The sequence below is a fragment of the Sturnira hondurensis genome, unplaced genomic scaffold, assembly GCF_014824575.4.
Source record: "Sturnira hondurensis isolate 20B ecotype Veracruz unplaced genomic scaffold, ASM1482457v3 Scaffold0003038, whole genome shotgun sequence".
NCBI classification, from domain to species: Eukaryota; Metazoa; Chordata; class Mammalia; order Chiroptera; family Phyllostomidae; genus Sturnira; species Sturnira hondurensis.
Genome location: NW_028075669.1, coordinates 2,255,167 through 2,278,464, shown reverse-complemented (window position 1 = coordinate 2,278,464; position 23,298 = coordinate 2,255,167).

The window sequence follows — 23,298 nt, the reverse complement described above, 5'->3', positions numbered from 1 at the left end:
ATATCTTTTTATGTTAATACTTATTGTCTTTTCAACACTTCTTTTAAGGCAGGCCTAGTGTTGATATACTCTTTCATCTATTGTTTTTCTTGGAAATTCTTTAGCTTATCTTTATTTCTGGAGGATAATTTTGTCAGGTAATATATGTCTGGTTGAACATTTCAGCACTTTGAATATATCTTCCCAGTGTTTCTTGGCCTGCAAGGTTTCTGCCTAAAAATCCATTGATAGCCTTATGGAGGTTACATCATGGGTGAGTGATTCTTTTCTCTTGTTGCTTTTAAAATTTTCTTTTTCTTTGTTTTTAGGCTGTATTGTTATAATGTGTCTTGGAGAAGATCTTTTCAGTTGAAACACTTTGGTGACTCATGGGTTTTATGAACTTAGATGTTCATATCTCACCTCATATTTTAGAAATTCCCAGCCATTATTTCTTTAAGTCTGTGTTTTGTTCCTTTCTCTCTCTATTTGCCTTTTGAAATGTCAGTAAAGTGTATGTTGTTTAGTTACTGGTGTCTTATGACTCATGTAGGTATTCTTCATTCTTTGATTCTTTTCAAACTTTCATGCTCTAAACATTTAATTTGTTTTTGATAAATAAAAATTGAGTGTATTTTCTATACAATGTGATAGGTGTATCCATCATAAAATAACTAGCATAGTCAAACTAATTAAGAAATCAATTACCTCCCATAGTTGCCATTTGTGTATGTATGTGCATGTGTGTGCATGTATGTGGTGAGAACACTTCAGGTGTACTCCGTTAGCAAATTTTTTAGTAACAGAAAGAACAGAATGTAGAATGGTGCTTACTGGTGGTTGGTTGCAGGAAGAATAGAAGATATTGATTATAATGTATGTACTTTCAGTTATAAGATAAATAAGTTCTGGAGACATAATATGCAGTATAGTGACTATAGTTAATAATAACATTATGTTATTTATGTATTGTCGAATTCCTGCTAAAATTTCAAGTTGAGTTTATGTACTTGAGGGTGTTATGCATATTTTTGTTATATTTTTAAATTTTATTTTATGTAAGTTTATAGATCTCCTCATGTATTTTTTTTGTGCTTCTTCTCTCTCAAATTGTAATATCTCCTTTGTGCCTGGTTAGCTTTCACTGTTTGCTTGGAATTGTATTTTTAATAAACATTTAAAAAATTTAAAGTTACTTTGATATCTACGAATTGCAAAGATACTGTAGACAGTTCCTTTATACCATATGTCCTTTTTCTCACTTATTGACATCCTAAGTTAATACGATAAATCTGTCACAATTAACAAACCAATATCAACATTATTATTATTATTAACTAAGGTCCACAATTTATTCCAATGTTCTTTATTTTTATCTAATTTTCTTTTTTTCTATTATAGAACTCCATCCAGCTTACCACATTTCATTTAGTTGTCATGAATTCTTAGCCTCCTCTTGGCTATGACAACTTCTCAGACTTTCCTTATTTTTATGACCTTGACAATTTTGAGCAGTACTGGTCGGGTAATTTGTAGAATGTCCATCAATTAGGACTGGTTGAGTTATGCTATCATATGGTTTAGATGTAATTATCATAAAATGTCATATTAAATTTGAGGTCAGACATGAGTCACCAAATAGCTACTGTGTGAATGAAATCAAGTCCATTAAAGTCTTAGTACAGTTTCTCTGAGAGGGTCTAACTGTGAGTAGAGGATAACAATTCCTAATGACTACCTTCATGGTGATCAGTAACTTATTGGACATTTCTCCCTCTAAATGATACAAAGATTCACTAAAGGTGACTATTAGGTCTTCAGCTATGGTGTATTATTAGCAAAGGTGGCAGTGGAAAAGTTCACGTAATATGGCCCAAATTATATCTAGACACTTTTAAAAAATACATAAAAACTTCAGAGAACTGGAATTAAAAGAAGAGAATAAATGTTATTTAAGTGGCAGTGGTTTTGTGTTACATCTGTTTATAATAATTTTAGTGGATAGCAAGTTGAAGAAAAGTACTTTTTCAATTAGAGGAGGAATTTTGGAAGCTATGTATAGCTATATCTAAGTACATTCAGTCATTATGTTTTGGCTAAAATTGGAACCATCAATAACTGGAAAATATTCTAGTTATTTTCAAAATATTCAATATATGAGAGTCACCAAGTCCTTTATTAAATCTACAGATGATACCAACTCTTTTTTTGTTCAAGTTTGCATTTTCCAACCAATTTTGAAGTAGGACCTTTTCATTTATTATTTGGGATATTTTTATAACACTCAGTTAACACCAAGCTCTTTTAAACTTCAGCTTCTTTTAAAAGGAGATACCTACCTGAGGGGGGAAGAGCCACCTGCTAAGCTTTCAAACTTATTTATATTGAAAAAGAAATAAATAGCTTACAGTCATATGAGTGTCAGGATCAAGGCTTACTGAGGTCACTGAAATAAATGAATGCAACATTAAGTGAATGGGGAAAGAGATTTGGAGACAGCAGAGAAAATGAGCAGCTAAGCCAAAAAGGAGAAACTGCTAAATTCAGTGAAGGTAAATTGATAGTAGGTATTTCACATGTCAGAAAGAAGGCATAGCAATGGTAAGGTGATTACTGGCTGGCTTTTCAGAAAATAAATTTCTCATAAAAGAGGGTAGTGACATATGAAATTGGTGAGGGAAGTTGAAAAGGAAGAAAGTGGCAATATGGTATCAACAGAGCACTAAGTTAAAATATAGGACAACAAGAAATGACAAACTGAGTAGCAAACTACCATCTGACTGTGATGGGATCAGCCAGGGTCCCTCAAGCATTTTGCAGCTGTACCTCAGCTCATTGTGACCCTCATGAGAAATAGTGAGCCTTCCATGAAACAATGTCTTGTGGTACCTCTGATTCTTTTTCATTATGTAGGTTGTGACTAAAAAACCTCTCTTCCTAGGACAGTTCTTAACTTATCAATGATAACCAATGCTAGGTAAATGACAACTTCTATAAAAGTATAGTAGAATTTTGTGTTATGCTTACTGTAGTAAAATCAGATACAGTTTTACTAAAATTTAGATTATAGTTCTTGAACATGAAAGAGAATTCAGAGTTGCTGTGTGTCGATAGAGTATTAACTGGATTGAGTTTTTAAGCTGCAAGCTTCATGGGTTTGGAAGTATCTGGGTTCATGGATATTGGAGGAATATTGTTAAGAAGATACATTTGGTAGTGATGGCTGTTATAAGTCAGCTGGTAAACAAAGACTTGTTTCCCCATTATGTTACTACATATTTTCTATATCCTAAGCCATCAATTTTTGCACCTCACCTTTATGTCCTTATCAATCAGGAGTTAGACAACAAGGTTTATGCTTTAAAAAGCATAATTGTGGCCCTGGCTGGTGTAGCTTGGTGGATTGAGCACAGCGTAGCTTGGTGGATTGAGCACGGGCCTGCAAACCAGAGTACTGCGGTTCGATTCCCAGTCAGGGCACATGCCTGGGTTGCAGGCCAGTTCCCAGCAGGGGATGCACAAGAGGCAACCATACATTGATGTTTCTCTTCCTCTTTCCTTCCCTTCCCCTCTAAAGATAAATAAATAAAATCTTTTTAAAAAAGCATAATTGTATGAATCACCTTTATTTTATAGCACTTTGTATTTGTTAAACTATTTTCCTATGTCTTATGTAATTTGATACTCAGCATAATTTGTAGAGGAATGCTTGACAGATAATTTTTTTTGTTTGGTTATTTGATGATGTAGGCTCAGAAGAAGTTCAATGACTTGGGACTTCCAGTCAAGATGGCAGCATAGGTAAACACAGCTGACCTCTTTGGCCAAACACAACAAAATTACAACTAAACTATAGAATAACCATCATTTAAAAATGTCAGAAGTTGGCTGAATAGAAATCCTAGAACTACAGGATTAAAGAAGAAATGCCATTGAGACTGGTAGGAGGTATGGAGACACAGAATGGGCTGGTCCCATACCCATATTTGGGAAATTAATATTGAAAGGGATACTTTAGGAGTAAAGGGTCTCATTGCCACACCAGGGTCTCCTGTCCAGGGTTCAAGTACCAGTAAAATATGTCACCATAACTTCTGGCAATAAAAACCAGCAGGTTTTGAGGCTGTGAAAGACAGAAACTTCTGGAGTCCCAGGCAGTTCCTCTTAAAAGGTTCACACACAAACTTATTTGGGTTTACTCTGTCTGAGCCCCAGTGCCAGGACGGCAGATTGAAAAGCATATGAAGGAGGAAACAAAACTGTCATTGTTTGCAGATGACATGATAGTGTACATGGAAAATACTATAGACTCTACCCAAAAACTACTCGAACTAATAAATGAATTTAGCAAAACAGTGGGTGACAAAGTCAATATCCAGAAATCAAAGGCATTTTTGTATACTAACAATGAATCAGCAGAAGCAGAAATCAAGAAAAAAATCCCATTTGATATAGCAAAAACAAAAATAAAATATCTGGGAATAAACCTAACCAAGGAGGTAAAAGACCTGTATGCACAAAACTACACAACATTGAAGAAAGAAATCAAGGAAGACACAAAGAAATGGAAACATATACCGTGTTCATGGATTGGAAGAATTAACATCATCAAAATGTCCATACTACCCAAAGAAATTTACAGATTTAATGCAATACCTATTAAAGTTACAATGGCATATTTCACAGATATAGAACAAACACTTCAAAAATTTACATGGCACCATAAACGACTCCGAATAGCAGCCACAATTTTGAGAAAGAAGGACAAAGTAGGAGGGATCATAATACCTGATATCAAACTGTATTACAAGGCCACTGTAATCAAAACAGCCTGGTACTGGCATAAAAACAGGCACACAGACCAATGGAACAGAACAGAGAGCCCAGAATTAAACCTAACTATCTACAGTCAATTAATATTCAACAAAGGGGGCAATGACATAAATGGAGTAAACATTGCTTCTTCAACAAATGGTGTTGGGAGAACTGGACAGCTACGTGCAAAAAAATAAAACTTGAGCACCGACTTATATCACACACCAAAATAAATTCAAGGTGGATAAAAGACTTAATTGTAAGCTGTGACACCATTAAAGTCCTAGAGGATAACATTGGCAGGAAAATATCAGATATTTCACGCAGCAACATTTTTACTAATATATCCCCTAGAGCAAGGAATATAAAGGAAAGAATAAACAAATGGGATCTCATCAAAATAAAAAGCTTCTGCATGGCTAAGGAAAACAGCATTAAGATAAAAAGAGAACCAACTGTTTGGGAAAACATTTTTGCCAATGATACCTCAGATAATGGTCTAATTTCCAAAATATACAAAGAACTCACTCGACTCCACTCTAAGAAGACAAGCAAGCCAATTAAAAAATGGGCAAGGGACTTGAACAGACATTTCTCCAAGGAGGACATACAGAGGATCCAGAGACACATGAAAAGATGCTCAATATCGCTTGCTATCAGAGAGATGAAAATTAAAACCACAATGAGATACCACTTTACACCAGTCAGAATGGCTATCATAAACAAAGCAACAAACAACAAATGTTGGAGAGGTTGTGGGGAAACGGGGACCCTAGTTCACTGTTGGTGGGATTACAGACTGGTACAACCACTATGGAAAACGATATGGAATTTTCTAAAAAAACTAAAAATGAACATGCCTTTTGACCCAGCAATTCCATTCTTAGGAGTATATCCTAAGAACCCTGAAGCACCAATCCCAAAGAACCTATGCACCCCAATGTTCATAGCAGCACAATTTACAATAGCCAAGAGTTGGAAGCAACCTACATGCCCATCAGTAAATGAATGGATCAAAAAACTATGGTACATTTACACAATGGAATTTTATGCAGCAGAAAGAAAGAAGGAACTACTACCCTTTGCAACAGCATGGATGGAACTGGAAAGCATTATGCTGAGTGAAATAAGCCAGGCAGTGAAAGACAAATACCATATGATCTCATCTTTAACAGGAAGCTAAACAACAAAACAAACAAGCAAGCAAAATATGCCAAAGACATTGAAATTCAGAACAGGCTGACATGGACCAGAGGGGAGATGGGAGAGAATTTCAGGGGAAAAGGGCAAGGATTCACAGAAAGTAGTATAAAGGACACATGGAGAATAACTAAGGGGGGGTGGAAAAATGAGGAAGGTGGGGAGCATGAGGGGTTGGGCTGAGATGGGAGTGGGGGATGGAAAACTGTACTTGAACAATAATTAAATTTAAAAAATGATGAATAAAATTAATAATTGACTTTTAAAAAAAGAAGAACTGTAGTGTCTGGCACCAGATCAAGAGCTGGAAAGCAACTTTCTCCCAGAGAGAAGTGCTGGCAGAGGGAATTATTCCCTTTCAGGTCCCTCTTCAACAGAGCCACAGAACTGGCACCTAGGTACAATATCTGAGACTCTATAAACCTGGCTCTCAATGTTTGCCCTACCCAACTTTCAGGCCCTCCCAAGCTGTTTCTAGTGACTTTTCCATATGAATGGCTTGCCTTGACCCATGATTCAGATATTCCTAAATTCTCTCAAGCAAACAGTATCTGGCTTTAGCAAGTCCTGTATCACTCAGTAAGTTGCCCAAGTCCTGACACTAGCATCAGTCAGGCTTGGTTCACAGCTTGGCCTTTCCTGGGCACTTCCAAGCCCAGCACAAATAGCAACCACCTCCAGATTGCTTGTAGATTATGCTGTGTGACCTCAGACAGAACACAGGCAGTGGATGACCTTGGACATGCCAACAGTATTCAAGGCTCAGAGATAAGAGGAGGGTATACGCAGCCCACAAGGCAGGCACATATTGAATACACAGCTTGGGTAATAGGCAAAGTTGTTCCACTGAGTCCTACTGGACACCTACTACATTAGGCCACTTTATCAAGCATGGGATAAGTAGCATCTCTACTTAATACATACAAATAAATGTGAAGAGGTTGTCAAAAGTGAGACAAAGAAACATGGCCCAAATAAAAGAACAAAATGAAATTCTAGAAAAAGAACTAAACAAAATATAGGCAAACAATCTACTAAATTCAGGGTACAAGGCACTGGTTATAAGGATGCTCAGTAAACTTACTGAAGACCTCAGCATAAAAAAGATCCAGTCAGAAACAAAGGATACACTATTTGAAATAAAGAACAATTTACAAGGAATCAAGTAGAATGGAAGAAGCCAAGAATCAAATCAGTGATTTGAAACATAAGAAAGCAGAAAACAACCAATCAGAACACCAAAACAAATAAGCAAGCAAAATATAACCAGAGACATTGAAATTAAGAACAAACTGATAGTGACCAGAGGGGAGGGAGGAGGGGATGATAGGAAGGAATGCGGGAAGGGTTTACAGGTACATATATACAAGACACATGGAGAAAACCAAAGGGGTATAAGATCAAGGGTGAGAAGTGGCGATGGCTGGGATAGGGGGAGTGGTGGGGGAAAAAATGGAGACACTGTAATTGAACAATAACAAAAAAATGTGAAAAGGAAAATGAACAGCAAAAAGAAAAAAGAATCCAAAAAAATGAAGATAGTGTAAGGAGCCCCTGGGACAACTTCAAGCATAACAACATTCCCATCATGGAGTTGCTGGAAGAATAGAAAGACAAAGAAATTGGAAACCTATTTGAAAAAATAATGAAAGAAAACTTCCCTAACTTGGTGAAGGAAATAGACATACAACTTCAGGAAGCACAGAGTCCCAAACAAGATGAACCCAGAGAAACCCATACCAATACACAACATAATTAATATGCAAAAGGTTAAAGACAAAGAAAGAATCTTAAATGCAGCAAGAGAAAAGCAGTTAGTTACCTACAAGGGAGCTCCTATAAACTGTCAGCTGATTTCTCAAAGGAAACTTTTCAGGCTAGAGGATATTGGTGAGAACTATTAAAAGTGATAAAGACTAAGGACCTACAACCAATATTACTCTAGCCAGCAAAGCTATCATTTAGAGTTGAAGAACAGATAAAGATATTCCCAGACAAAAAAGAGCTAAAGGAGTTCATTATGACCAAACCAGTGTCATATGAAATGTTAAAGGATCTTATTTAAGAAGAAGAAGATGAAAACTATGAACAATAAAATGACAATAAATACATATCTATCAACAACTGGATCTAAAAAACAAAATAAGCTAACAAGCATAACAGAAACAGAATCATAGATACAGAAAATGTTTTGATGGTTGCCATATGGGATGGGGTCATGGGAATGGGTGAAAAAGATGAAGGGATCAAGAATCACAAATTGGTAATTACAGAATACTCATGGAGACAAAATACAGGGAATAGAGTAGCCAAAGAATATATATGCATGAACCATGGACATGGACAACAGTGTGGGAGTTGCTTGCGATCATGAGAGGTGTGCTGGGTAGAGGGCAGAAAAGGGGAAAAATTTGGACAACTGTAATATCATAATTAATAAAATATAATTTTAAAAGAGAAAAATGTTCAGTGACTTAAGCAAAGCTGTATAAGTAGTGAATGGCAGCAATTAGACTACATTCCATGTCTCCAATATCTAGTATTACAGTCTTCTTGACATAACATGTTTTCAAACTCAAATTTTAAACTCTTGCTACCTTGATTCTTCATATTACATTTATTTACTCTCATCCTCTTTCTATGTTTCCTATTGGTAAGAAAAAAGTCATAGTCTAATTTTTTAAAAGGAGCTTGGGAATCCCTTGTGAGGTGAGGTTATTATAGCTCAAAATTGAATTTATGCCTAAAACTAGAAAAAGATGGGTAAATTATACTACTCACATGCATTCTTATCCATATTTATGGGGTTTTGATCTCTTGGTCATCCTTTTCCATATTGTCTCCTTGTTGTGGTGTGTGTATGTGTATTAGACAGAAAACTGTACTTGAAGAAGAATTAAATAAAAATAAAAATAAAAAAAGAAAAGAAAGAAAGAGAAGAGGCAGACAGAGAAAGACTGACTTCTTACCTTAGGTAATTAGGAGACCTTTGATTTAATTTCTATGAGGATAATCTCTACATGTCAAACACTGTGTCAGGTCTTTTATATATAAAGAACTGTGTGACATCCTACTTGCAAGGTCCAGTGTTCATCCTAGTATTACACTGGTCTGTAGGTAACTCCTTTGAAGACTAGGCTATATTCTTTTTATTCATAATCTCTGTATGAGGTACATTTTTAGCAACTGGTCAATTTGGGATTCCTCTTCAGTTATATTTCTTTCTTTCTTTATTGTCTGAAAGCATTATTATGCAGAAAGCTGAGCCTGAGTAGGTCAAAACATATTATTTGAAGTCTGAGTATGTTTTTCTTTTTGGTTGCAGGAGAAAATGTTTTGTATAGTTTCCAAAGATATGGAACTTGATTTTGTCATTTTTCCCTGTTAAGTAACTAATGCCAGTCTTGATGGCAGATCTGAGTAGCATACCGCCTTGGAAAGTCAGGACCGAATGAAAACCCTGTGTATTTCAAAGCCTGAGTATAGCAGAGAGTAGCACTAAAAATGAGGTAGGATGGTATGGAAAACACATTTTGATTCCATACAATATTCAGTGAGTCGCCCTTAACTAGAGAAACTGTACATGCTTAGTTAGAAAAGTTATACAGACAATTTCCAAATTTAGGAGTGCTAGAATTCCTTCCCTAGATGCAAGAACTATGGTTAGTTGTAATCTGCCTATTAAGATTCTCCAATGCATCCTGATTCCATTTGAGAAAATTGTATTTTTCTAGAAATGTATTTTTTCATCCAGATTATCCAATTTGGTGGTGTATAGTTGTTCATAATATTTTCTTATAATTTTTTTTTCTTTGGTGACATTTGTTACTTCTCCTCTTTCATTTTTTATTGTATTTATTGGGGTCCTCTTTCTTTTTTTTATTGATGAATCTGTTAAATATTTGACAATTTTGTTAATCATTTCAGAGACTCAGCTCATGGTTTCATTGACCTTTTACATTATTTTAGGCTTTATTTCATTTTTTTCCCATTCTCATCCTTAATATTTCTTTTCTTTTTCTTACTTTGGTATTTTTTTGTTTTTCTTTTTCAAATTCCTTTAAGTGTAAAGTTGGATCGTTTATTTGTGGTTTTTCTTGTTTCTTGAGGTAGTCCTGTAATGTTATAAATTTCCCTCTTAGGACTGCTTTTGCTGTGTCCCATACATTATGCATTGTTGTCTTCTCATTTTTATTTGTTTCAAGATATCTTTTGGTTTCTTCCTTGATTTTATTGTTAACACATTAATGATTTAGTAACATGCTATTCAGCATCCATGTCTTTGTATGTTTTTCAGGTTTTTTTCTTGTGATTAACTTCTAGTTTCCTACCATTTTAGTCAGAGAATATTCTTTGTCTGATTACACTGTTTTAACATTTATTAAGACTTGTAATACATGGTATGTACTAGAAAATGTTTCATGTGCACTTGAAAAGAATGTACATTCTGCTGCTTTGGGATGAAACGTTCTGAAGATATCAATTAAATCCATCCAATGTGGTGTGTCATCTAAGACCACCATTTCTTTGCTAACTTTCTGTCTAGAAAGATCTAATTGATGTCAATGAGGTGTTAAAATTCACTACTGTGTCTTTATTGCTATTGATCTCTTCTTTATGTTCATCAAGATTTGCTTTACATATTTAGGTGTTCCTATGTTTGGTGCATAAATATTTACAAGGGCTATATCCCCATGTTGGATTGCTGTTTTTATAATTATATAGAGTATTTTTTGTCTCTCACTATAGCCTTTGTTTTAAAGTCTCTCTTGTCAGGTATAAGTATTGCAACCCTGGCTTTTTAAAATTTTTCATTCACCTGTAATATTTTTTCATTTCATTTTCAACTGTGTGTATTTTTGTTCTGAGGTAGTTCTTTTATAGACAGTATATGTGCTATTATCTGTTCAGAAAGTATCCAGTCATGTAATATGAAATATAGAGACATTTACTGAAGAAGATACAAGTTATAAGAAACATTGTACACAGGACAATGATGTCTCAGTCCTCTTCAAAGTACGCACCTTGGGGCATCACACAGTTCTCTCAGTCACCATCAGCTGCTTCATTGTATTTGCTTGAATTTCATCAATGGTCTAAAATCTCTTCCCTTACAAAGGTGATTTTAGTTTTGAGAAAAGCCAGAAGTCACAGGGTGCCAAATCTGGGCTGTAGGGGGTGACTAAGTCACCTGCGTGATGTGATGTTTTGCAAATAAATAAATAAATAAATAACCTCTGCACTGGATGTTATGCACGAGTGGGCATGTTATCACTATGAAGCTTCCAATCACCAGTTTCCCACAGTTGCAGCCTTATGAATTATCCAAATAGTTTCTTCAGAGGAATGTTCAAGCTTAGTGCAAAATTTGATGCAGATTCATTGCTTAGTCATTTTTAATGTGATGGCCACACAGTACACCTAGTGGCTCAGTGGTGTCTTCCACCCCCACTGACTAGCATAGTGAAGTTGTCATTGTTCACACATGCACATTCCAGTCCACTCTTGGCTGCCAGGTTACATCAATGTCATGCAAATTGTTCTCGATATATTAATAATGGCTGGACTTTTTCTGGACAGACTTCACATATATGGGTCTTGTTTTCTTATCCTTTCAGCCCCCATATGTCTTTTGATTGGAGTATTTAAGCCATTTACAATTAAGTTGATTATTAATAGGAACATATTTATAACCACTTTATTATTTTAACTATGTTTTGGTCTTCTTCTTCTTCTTCTTCTTCTTCTTCTTCTTCTTCTTCTTCTTCTTCTTCTTCTTCTTCTTCCTCTTCCTCTTCCTCCTCCTCCTCCTCCTCCCTCTTATTCTTATTCCTATTTTTTTCTCCTAGAAAGCTCTTAGCATTTCTTGTAATATTGTGATTCCACTTCTGGAAATATATCCAAAGAAACTCAAAACACCCATTTGAAAGAATATATGCATCCCTGTGTTCATTTCAGCATTATTTACAACAGATAAACAATGGAAGCAGTCCATGTGTTCATCAGTAGATGAGTAGATAAAAATAGGTGTGGTGTATTTACACAATGGAACACTACTCAGCTGTAAGAAAGAAGAAAATCTTACCCTTTGCAATAGCATGGATGGACTTGGAGGCTGGTATGTTAAATGAAATAAACCAGTCAGAGGAAGACAAGTACCCCATGATTTCACTTATATGTGGAATGTAATGAACAAAATAAACTAATAAACAAAATAGAAACAGACTTATAGAAAGAAAATGACTGACAATTGTCAGAGGGGAGGGGCTTGAGGGGCTGGGTGAAAAAGGTGAAAAAATTAAGCAAAAAAAAATCCAACCCTCATAGTTAGACAGATGCATAGTAACTACCAGAGGAGAAGGGGTTTGGGGAAAAGGTAGAAGAGGGCATGGGGGTGGTAAATGGTGATGGAAGGAGACTTGACTTGGGTTGGTGAACACACAAGTCATATCATATTGATCACAACAATATGATATACAGATGATGCATTATAGAATTGTACACCTGAAATATATATAATTTTGTTAACCAATTTTACTCCAATAAATCCAATAAAAAAGAAGTACATGCTTAGAATCTAATAAGATGAGCCAGCATAAAAATGAAGACTCTACCTTGTATGAAATATGACCATAAATAAATAATTTACTTTCATTAAAACATACTGTAGCTGATATAACCCACTGAATGTTATTGTAATTTACCTGAATTGCTTGTAGTACTATTTCTTGTTATAATGAAGTTGCCAGAGCCTCATTAATAGGTCTGATTAATCCGAATAAACAGCATTTGTGAATTTTAAAAAATCCCATAGCCTTTTTGTATGCTTATAAAATAGCACTGAAGTCTCTTTGCTAAGCATATTTTTAAAACAGCATTTTGAATGGCATCATTGGAATGAACTATAGCCTCCCAATTTGACCACTTTGAAAGGGATTCCATTTCTGTTTGCTCAAAATTAATCTTATTATTTTGTGGCCATACCTTATTTAGCATTCCTTCAAATGCTTACATTGTAAATGGTCTTTGTAATTCTCTTTGACTTAATCCCATTTCTCAATTTTTTCTTATATAGATAAAATGCAATTTTGCCTATGAATTTTCCTAAGTTAACCTTAACTGAATGAATAATTAATATATTTTAATTTGCATCTAAGCCAGTTTCAGAGGATGGTGATATTTTCCAACTGCTTGTCTTGAATTTCCCTATTTTCCAATATGTTCCAAGTAAGTACTGTTTTGTTAAAGGCAATAACAACTAACATGTGTTTCCTTATCTAATTAACAAAAATATTATTTTAGAACATTTATCCTTAATATAGATTGGTTTGAGAGACATGTACCATACATTGAATGTGTAGGTCTGGGGATAAAAATACAATCAGATGGATATTCTCAGTCCTAGTTGCAATGTTAGCAATTGTTCTTCTCAAACACTGTAAATTTCCCAGATAGTTATGACCGTTTTACAGTTTTAATAATTTTTAAAAGATTTTATTTATTTATCTTTAGAGGGGAAGGGAAGGAGAGAGGAAGAGAATATCAATGTATGGTTGCCTCTCGTGGGTCCCCTGCTAGGAACTGGCCTGCAACCCAGGCATGTGCCCTGACCGGGAATCGAATCGTGATCCTTTGGTTTGCAGGCCCGCGCTCAGTCCACTGAGCTACACCAGCCAGGGCTACAGTTTTAATAATTTTTATTGTAATCATATATTCACAGAAATGTATATACTAATAAAATGTTAGTTTATGGCAGGAGGCATCAATAACAGCAATGTTAAAATTTTAAATGTCAATAAGTAGAATGAAATAATAATAATAATACTGCATGTACCTTGAAATGCATTTTTACTAGAGACATAAATTGCTCTCATGTGATAAAATTCTTGTTCAGTATACCAAAAGTTTTTTGAATGACAAATTAATGTTAAAAAGAAATAGAATATTAATTATATTCACTTTTGCTCTTTCTTTCAGTGGGAATGAAGACTACAAACCCAGTAAATTATGTAGGAGAGAAAAGCTAGTGAATGAAATATCAATACCTAGTTTCTTAGGTTATCATTTAGAAAGAGAGCAATGAATAGATAAAAATAAGCAAGTTCCATTTTAAATACAAAGTGCAAGAGCTGAAAAAAGTCAATCATTGCCTATTTTGATTATACAACATTTAGGAACATTTCAACTTTCCTTTGTATAAACATTTGCTTCACAAACCAAAAGCAGTACATTATTTAGGAATTTGTAGATTGATATACTAATATTAGTTAAAGATAATTGTTATCCCTTATGAAATTATTATTATTATATACATTATGTGATAAATAAATTTCATGTTAAAATATGTTAAAGGCAATAACAACTAGCATATGTTTCTATGTGCTAGTTGAAGAACTAATATACTGATCAACACAATTTTTTTTACCAAAATATTAACTTTATTATTTCACGGAAATAACAACAATATTTTTACATATTTTCTGAATGATTTCTTTGGCCAAAAAGGGTGGAAACGGTTTTCTAGAAGAAATTTATAAAAATTGATATCACTATTTTATTTATTTATGTATTTAGTGGCTAAACTCTCTTCTGTAACTGAAATAATTTTTCTGAGATGAATGAGTCTTCATTTTCTAAACTTAAATTTTATAACAATGAATCAACCAACATCTGGATTATTTCCCTGCCTCCAAAATGAGGTAGAGTGGGCCTGGACAACTAATTCTCTGGACAGAATGTACAGATGATGCCTTTTTACTCAGAGGGGAGAGCTGAGAAGTATTGATATCTGTGAAATCATAAAATAGTTGGAAAAAGGAATCAGGCAATGTTTTGTGACTCTTGAAACCTTAGGCCTCAGTGGGCCTTTTTTGAGTCTCATAGGGTCATTTTACGATAAATGGAAGGCAAAATTTTTTCACAACGTAGGGCTCAAACTTATGGAACTCACTCATTACCTCATAGATGAGTAAGTCAGGAAACATATTCTCAGAAGTGACTTAGATAAACATCTCAATGATAGATCTACAGTAAAAAACAAAAAAAACCAAGAATGTTTCTACCATTAATTTGTATCAATTTGTAAAATACTTTGCCATTGCATTATTAAGTCACTTAAATTTACTGTAATTGTGGATTAATTTAGATTAACTTTATGATACAGTTTTTATTTTAAGTTTTCTATTTGTCTATTTTAAGTTTTCTATTGTCTATTTTAAGTTTTCTATTTGTCTATTTTTTCTATTCTTTTATTTTCACATTCATTTTTTAAATCTTCTTGTTGATTGACAGAGCTTCTTTAAAAAGTACATTTTGTTCCTTCTACTTGTTTGGTGATTATACACTGTAGTTCTCCCATATTAGTGGCTTGTCTTAAATTTTTTTCGTGTGTATTAATCAAATTCTAAACATAGTGTTTTAAACCACCACCAAACAATAAAGATTTTACAGCACTTGAACTCCAATGACCCTCTCCAATCTTATCTACTGTTGTTATCAACTATTTATTTTGTAGCCCCCATAATTAGTAATTATTATTATTTTTACTGTCTATTCTGTAAACTTGCACCCCCTTGTTTACTAGTTTACATACTTAACATTCTTTCTTGCGTACTTCTGGACTAATTTGCTTTATTATTGAAGAACATCTTCCAGACTTTGGTTTAGTGGGGATTTGTTAGTGGTAGACATAATTTTTCATTGAGATTTTATTGCAATTTTTTTTCTTTTCTCTTTTTTTTAATCAATGTATGGTTGCCTCTCGTTTGTCCCTGCTGGGAACTGGCCTGCAACCCAGGCATGTGCCCTGACTGGGAATCAAACTGTGATCTTTTGTTTCTCAGGCCTGCGATCAATCCACTGAGCTATTGGGCATTATTGCAATTTTTTAAAGATAGTTTTGAGCCTGGGCTGATGTGGCTCAGTGGATTGAGCACTGTCCTGTGAACCAAAGGGTCATCAGTTCCCTTCCCAAGGCATGTCCCCTGATTGGCCAGGTCGCCAGTAGGGGATCCCCAGTAGGGGGCACATGAGAAGCAACCACACATTTTTTCTCTCCCTTCCCCTCTTTCTAAGAAATAAAATACATAAAATCTTTTTTAAAACATAGTTTTTATACCTATACAATTCTAGATTGATTTATTTCCCTCAGTAATTTGAAGATACTGTTTTACAGACTTCTGGGGTCATTGTTCTGGTGGAGAATCCTATTCTCAGTACAAATGTCTTTGTTAGTTGCCCATCTCTTCTCTGTGGCTGCATTTAAGATCATTTTCTATCTTTGCTGTTTTATAGTTTCATCACAATGTGTCTAAGTATGCTTGGGATATGCTATACTTCCCAAAGCAGAGATTGTATGTCTTTAATTCTCAAATTTCTCAGCCATTGTTTCTTTGAATATGACTTCCACCATTTTGTTAATTCTATCTAGAACTTCAGTTATGTATATGTAAAGTTTTTTCATTATTATCTCTGAATTTCTGTTTTATGTTTTTCATATTTTGTGTCTCTACTCAGGGTGTTTATTTCTGTTTAATCATTCAGTCCACTTATTATCTTCAGTTTTGCCTAATCTTTTTAACCCATCCAAGTGATTTTTAATTTCAATCACACTTTAGTTCTACAGTCTATTATGGTTCTTTTCAAATATGTCTGTTTTTATCTCGTTTAATAGAATTTTGATATTTGAAGTATTTGAGTGTCTAAATAAGCATTTGCTTGTTTCTGCTAATTCTAGGAATGGTTTTGTTCTGGCTGACTTAATTTTGTGTGAATTTTGAGGGTCCAAATTAATGATGCTTTCCTCCAGAGGGGATTTGTGAGTGCTTCTTCCAGGTGCCAAGAGTTGTTATCAATCCAAGATCTCTTTAACTTCTTGGTTTTGGGCATCCTGAGAATGATATAAATATAAACCTCAAACATAAAGTGAGTGAAACACTATTATTACCAATCTCAGGAGATATTATTTATTCAATGGAGCTATAACAAAGAGAGAGGTTTTTTTTCTCCTAGGCTTTCGTTGCTATCAGGTAGATTTTTTTAAGTATACAGTAAGGTGTCGTCTCCCTCTGGTCTCCAGCAGGTATACCAGTTTGGGCAACCAATTTACTCTTTCTCAGGCCCAAGGCTTAATCTCCATTACCTAATGCATATGTTAATTCCCAAATATGGGTTTCCAATATCTGCATAGTCCCTAATCCAGCTGTGGTCTGCTTTCACCTACAACTCTGCTCTCTCTCTCACTTGGTTTCTTCCTCTTCCTCCTTCCCTCTCTCCTCTACCCCTTAGGGATTTACCTTATTTTTCAGAAGCCCAGAAATTCACTTAAAATTATATTTGTTTTAGTTTATCCACAATGTAGATGTTTTGAAAAAGAACTTTTAAGATTATTCATTTTCTTCCATACTAATGGACATGGAGTCTACTCTTGTGTCTACTGGGTATTTAATAAATATTTAAATATATGTCATATATTCAATAAATATTTATTGAATAAAATATGATGTCAGGAAAGATGAAAAATTATCTTCTGAAATGGCCTTTAGAGCTCAGTACCAGAATCCTGTAGTAAATTTACCCAGGGTGTAAAGTCTAATTTTTTTAAGTAGTTTACCTGGAATGCTTACTTTTATATGTATATCTTCCTCATTACTATAGGTTTACCAAGAAATGTTGTGTACATTTTTAAAATGTACACATTTTTCTGTATATATAAGAAATAGAATATAGGTTTATCTGGAGTTGATTAAGTATGGTGTCAAACCCACACTCCCCTAACTATAAAATATAACATTTTAAAATTTTATTTTTACATCACCATTTATCCCCCTATACCTCTTTCACCTACACCCACCCACCAGCAGTCACCACACTGTTGTCTGTGTCCATGAGTTCTCTCTCTTTTTTTATTTTTTCTTTTTTCTCCAATCCCTTCATTGCCCCTCCAAACCTCCTGCCCAAGCTGTCAGCCAATTATCTATGAGTCTGTCTTTATTTGCTTGTTAGTTCAGTTTGGAGTTGAATAAATAGGAAAAACCTCACTCCCCCCACCTTTAAAATATGACTTTTTAAAAATCATGTATCTTTTTATTCTTCACAATTTTTACTTTTTGCTTAGTTCTGCAAGAAAAGTGACCAAGTAAAAGGAACCTCATATCAGCAGCAAGAAATAAGTTTGAAAACTAAAGACATGATAACCAGAAACATGTATGTCTTTGTTTTAGAGCCTGTGAAAACAGGCCAGGGTTCTTTGAGAAAACATGAACTATACTTTGTACCAGGTATAGCGATGCATGAATATTTTGGCATTGAGAATCTTTATTATTTTTTATGAAAGTTTATATTTTCATTTCATGAAAGTTCTCTTCCCTTAACAAAATCTGTGAGAAAGAAAATCATGGCCCTTTACTGCTGTCTGCTATTGCTTATATGATACTCACAGGTATACCTGGGTGTTTTGTTGAACATAAACACATTTCTCAAAACACCAACATCAGACAAGGTCACTCTATGACCATGAAAGTGCAAGGTAAAATAAGACCACTTTGAAATCATGTCTGAGCACAGACAAAAACAAGCACACTTTCCAAACCAGAAAGATGACTAAATGCCTACTATTTTGGTAAATGAGTGATACTTCTTTACCAGCTACAGTTTTAGCCCCACTGCATCCCTTGTGCATCCTATATAAAAATCACTGTGTTCCAATCACAGAGTTACTGCTGCTCTCTGACAGAACCTAATCCCTATTTACTTAAACCCTCCCAGAGTAAATTAATGCAAGCTTAAATCCCATAACAAGTTTTTTTCACTGAAATATCCTCACAATTCCCCATGGTGTGCTTTCACCTCATTGCAATGAAGCAAGAAAGTTTAAAGAGACTCAATGGTAAGTGTGTTTCTGGTAGTTTTTGGAAGGCATTGACTCATGTGTGTCATGGTGCATTTTATCTTGAATTAAGACTAATCAAATTTTGTTTTGTAATATTTATCAAAATTTACCAACAGGCTTTGAGAGTACTGGTTTCAAAAAGGATGGATCTTAACAATCCCTTGACTTATTTTCACTAATGATGTATATAGGTATAGGAATGCGTTGTTACTCTATTTGCAAAGAAATATGAAAAACATAGAATTTAAACTAATTTTGGGAGACTTGGTTAATTGTATATTGGTGACACTGTTAACTGATATTAATTTTCTAGTCTTGATTTCCACTAACATACTGCCAATATTCACAACTGGTTGATTATTGACTTTCTCCCATGTGCACCCTACCCTATTTCCAAAGAACTAGGACAAACACTTTAGAATTCACTAGTTCCCTGTAAAGCTGAAAAGATATTAGAATTACACATTTACCTTTTAAATTTTTAGTAGCATAATCTCATGGATCAGGTGAAACCAATTTAATGAAAATTTGGAGTGTGACAAAATCTGGCTTGTAAGCCTTTTAAAGGAAGAAGGGTTTGATGTGCTGGGAGGGCAAAAGGGACAGGTTAAGTCTGGGTTTATTTCCTACCCTCAGAACATTTGGCCTGGATTTGTTAAAATGTTAAGAATGATGAATGAGCTGTAAATAGAAGATTTCTCTGACTGTGAGCCATAAACAACAGCCATAAATGGATTAGACCGAACAGCTGGGAGCAAAATTGTGGGCATTATGCAGGCACACGGAACCGACTGTGGACTGTAACTAGCATCCCACTCTATTGATTAGCAGTTCCACAGGCCGAAATAAAACCACCATAGTTAATTGCTAGAAAGAGGCACACACCCAGAAACAGGCAAGTTAAGGTGTCAGTCCTCCAGTTTGTTGCTCAAAGGCAGCATAATTTGTGTTTCATTATAGCACATTCACTGTAGGATTTATAAAGCTCAATCAAATACAACCTCCTCCCCAAAATACACCCCCCACATACTTCTTGGGTCTAGAAACATTTTATTACATATTGTTGCCTTCTAGTTAAGTATCAGTGTCTTTTCTAGCTAGGCCTATTCTGATTTGTAAGCATTCCAAAGAAAACACCCAGATTTTTATAGTGCAGTGCAGTCTGGGTAATATTGAAGGGTGTTTTTCAATATCAGGCCACCAATTTTCTCTACCATGTCAACATGGACTCCTTTAGCTTTTTACACGTTTTTACTCAAACAGAAATTGTAAGAGGAACAATCCCATAAACCACAGGTGGCAAACACAAGGCCTGGGGGCAGAATGTGACCCCGCCCTGTTTTATCCAGCCTGGCACCTTGTTTCTACCTACATACAGCATGGAGCTCCTTGCCCCTAGTTAAGTAGTTACATTTATACAGTCCTAAAATAACATTTGGCCCTTTGAAGGAACCGGGAGGCTGATGTGGCCCCTGGTGAAAATGAGTTTGATGCCCAGGACATAAACTATACAAAGGGGAGATTAGGTGTACTTTGTTATTGTTATTTACACCTGAGATAAAGTGACAAGTGTTTGATAAGGGACTCTGTAGTTTCTCCTCCATTTAAGACTCCCAGCATATACCCTGGCTGGTGTGCTTCAGTGGATTAAGTGCCAGCCAGCAAACCAAAAGGTTGCTGATTCAATTCCCTGTCAAGGCACATGCAGGTCAGGTCCCTGGTAGGGGGTGTGGGAGAGGCAACCACACATTGATGTTTCTCTCCTTCTCTTTCTTCCTCTTTTCCCCTCTTCAAAAGTGAATAAATAAAACCTTTTTAAAAAAGGGAAAAATGATTCCCAGTGTATAATATACAGAATGTTTAGTTATGTTATATAATGCTATAGAAAAGGCTAATGAATTATTTAGTTTTGGGTTCTCTCACAGCCTTCCTATTTGATAAGGTAATACATCTTTTGAGACTTCATTATAATAGAAAACATGAGGGCTATTGGCTATTTCCCTTCAATACTTTTACCCTAGAGTGAATTGCATGTGTATGTGCTGGGATTATAGATCATGTGTACTATTGGCATTGGAGGAAATGGGTGTGTCTTGTCAATACAAAATGTGATGTAAACAAAATTTATTTCCAGTTATCATGCATGACTATACCTGGCTTCCTGCTACATTCTAGAATATACTTTCCCTTCTGCCATATTCCTGAAGTTTATACACTTGGAAGGCAAAGGCACTAATCATTTCATTGGTTTTGCACAGTCATTGATATATTCAACTTGATTTTTTAAGGCATGAGAGAGAAGTTCTTTGCCAGTAACCACAGCCACTCAACCTCCCTGACAATTTGATTTACAGCTCTGGCCTCTTGTACCCTACTCTCACAGCAAAATCATGAATGTGGGCACAGTAATCTGTGTTTCATTCAAAGAGTTAATATGTATTTATTGAGCATCTACTATGTGCCAGACAGGTTGCCACTTACAGACAGTGGACATTTTATTGGATTCATTATCTAAATTAAAACTTATTTAAGGTGCTAGTGTCTCCATCACACATTTGTTTCTTTTCAGAGTATTTTGATGCATGCAACCATTAGAATTTTTGTTTTAGGTTTTAAAGCAATATATGAGCCTTGGCAAAAATGCTATACACCTCTTAAAACCAGAGGGATGGGCTTTAAGACAGAGCTCTGGATAAATTACATTTTTCAGTTAGTGTCTGTGCCCATCTAAGAAGACCTTGGAAGAGTTAAACCCCTAAGAACTAACAATTTCCCCTAGACTAATGAATGCCTAGTTCTGTGATAAAGAATAACTTTACATGTAATATTATTTTATATTAGTTTCAGGTGTATGGCATAGAGTTCTGTCTAATGTTTCTAGTACCCACCAGGCACCATACATAGTTATTACAGTATTACTGACTGTATTTATTAAGTTGTAATTTATATACCCATGACAATTTTGTAACTACCAATCTGTACTTCTCAATCCCTGTACCTTTTTCACCCATCACCCAACCCACCTTCTGGCAACCATCAATCTATTCTGTGTATCTATGAGTCTGTTTCTGTTTCATTTGTTTCCTTATCTTGTTATTTAGATTTCACATGTAAGTGAAATCATGGTATTTGACTGACTTATTACACTTGTGTAATACCCTCTAGGTCTATCCATACTGTCCCAAATGGTAAGATTTTGTTTTTTTTTATGGCTGACTAATATTCTGTTTGAAAAGGCATAAGACAACTGAAACATTTATTTCAATAATAAATTAAACAAGTCCGGAGCACATAAAAGGGATGAATTTAGTTGTTGAATTGACTCCCCTGAGCAGCTGTTGGAAGTTTACCTCTCTTGCCCTGGTCAACTCTGTAATGGGTTGAACTGTGTACCCCAAGAACATATGTCCAACCCTAACTTCTAATACCTGGGAATGTGATCTTATTTGGAAATAAGGTCTTTTTCTTCAACATTATTTATTCATTTTTAGAGAAAGGAAAGGGAGGGAGAGAAATGTACGTCAATGTGTGGTTGTCTCTCATGCACCCCCTACTGGGGACCTAGCCCACAACCCAGGCATGTGCTCTGACTGGGAATTGAACTGACAGTCCTTTGGTTTGCAGGCTGGTGTTCAACATACTGAGCCACACCAAATAAGGTCTTTATGAATGTAATTTAATTAAAGATCTTGAGATGATAACATCCTAGATTTGAGGTGGGCCCTAAATCTCTTGACTGGTGTTCTTAAAAGAGAAAAGAGAGGGAGATTTGAGATGTGGAGAGACAGAGGAAAAGGCTTTGTGTAGGTGGAAGCAGGGATTAATGTGCTGAAGCCGCAAACCAAGAAATGCTGGCAACAACCAGAAGCTAGGAGAGAGGGGTGGAATGGATTCTCTCTCATGGCTAGGCATCCACACTGGTAACACCTTGATTTCAAGACACATTTCTGTCATTTTGAGGCATCAAGTTATGGTAATTTGTTTCAGCTGGCCTAGGTGACTATTACAAACTCCTACTTTTTATTTTATACAAAGTTTCCTTGGCAGGTATTGGGTATAACTGGAGAGTTCATATCTCTAAGTCACTCTATCCTTATTAGTTTTCTCCTCTGATGAGTAAATCTGATGACAATTTCTTATACTCTAAACTCTACTAGCAATTTGATTATTATGTGATTTTGACTGAATATAGGCATATCACAATGACAATTTATCTTTCCTTCTAATTGCTGTCACTATCAATCTTAGAAACATAGATCACCATATGTCCTGGGCATGATAACGCTTTTCTAGAGTGACTTTGCTCATCCATATATGCCACATATGAGGTCTGTCCAGAAGGTATCCAGACAGGTAACATGAAAAACAGAGACAGTTATTGAAGAAGATGCAAGATACAAGAGACACTGTACATA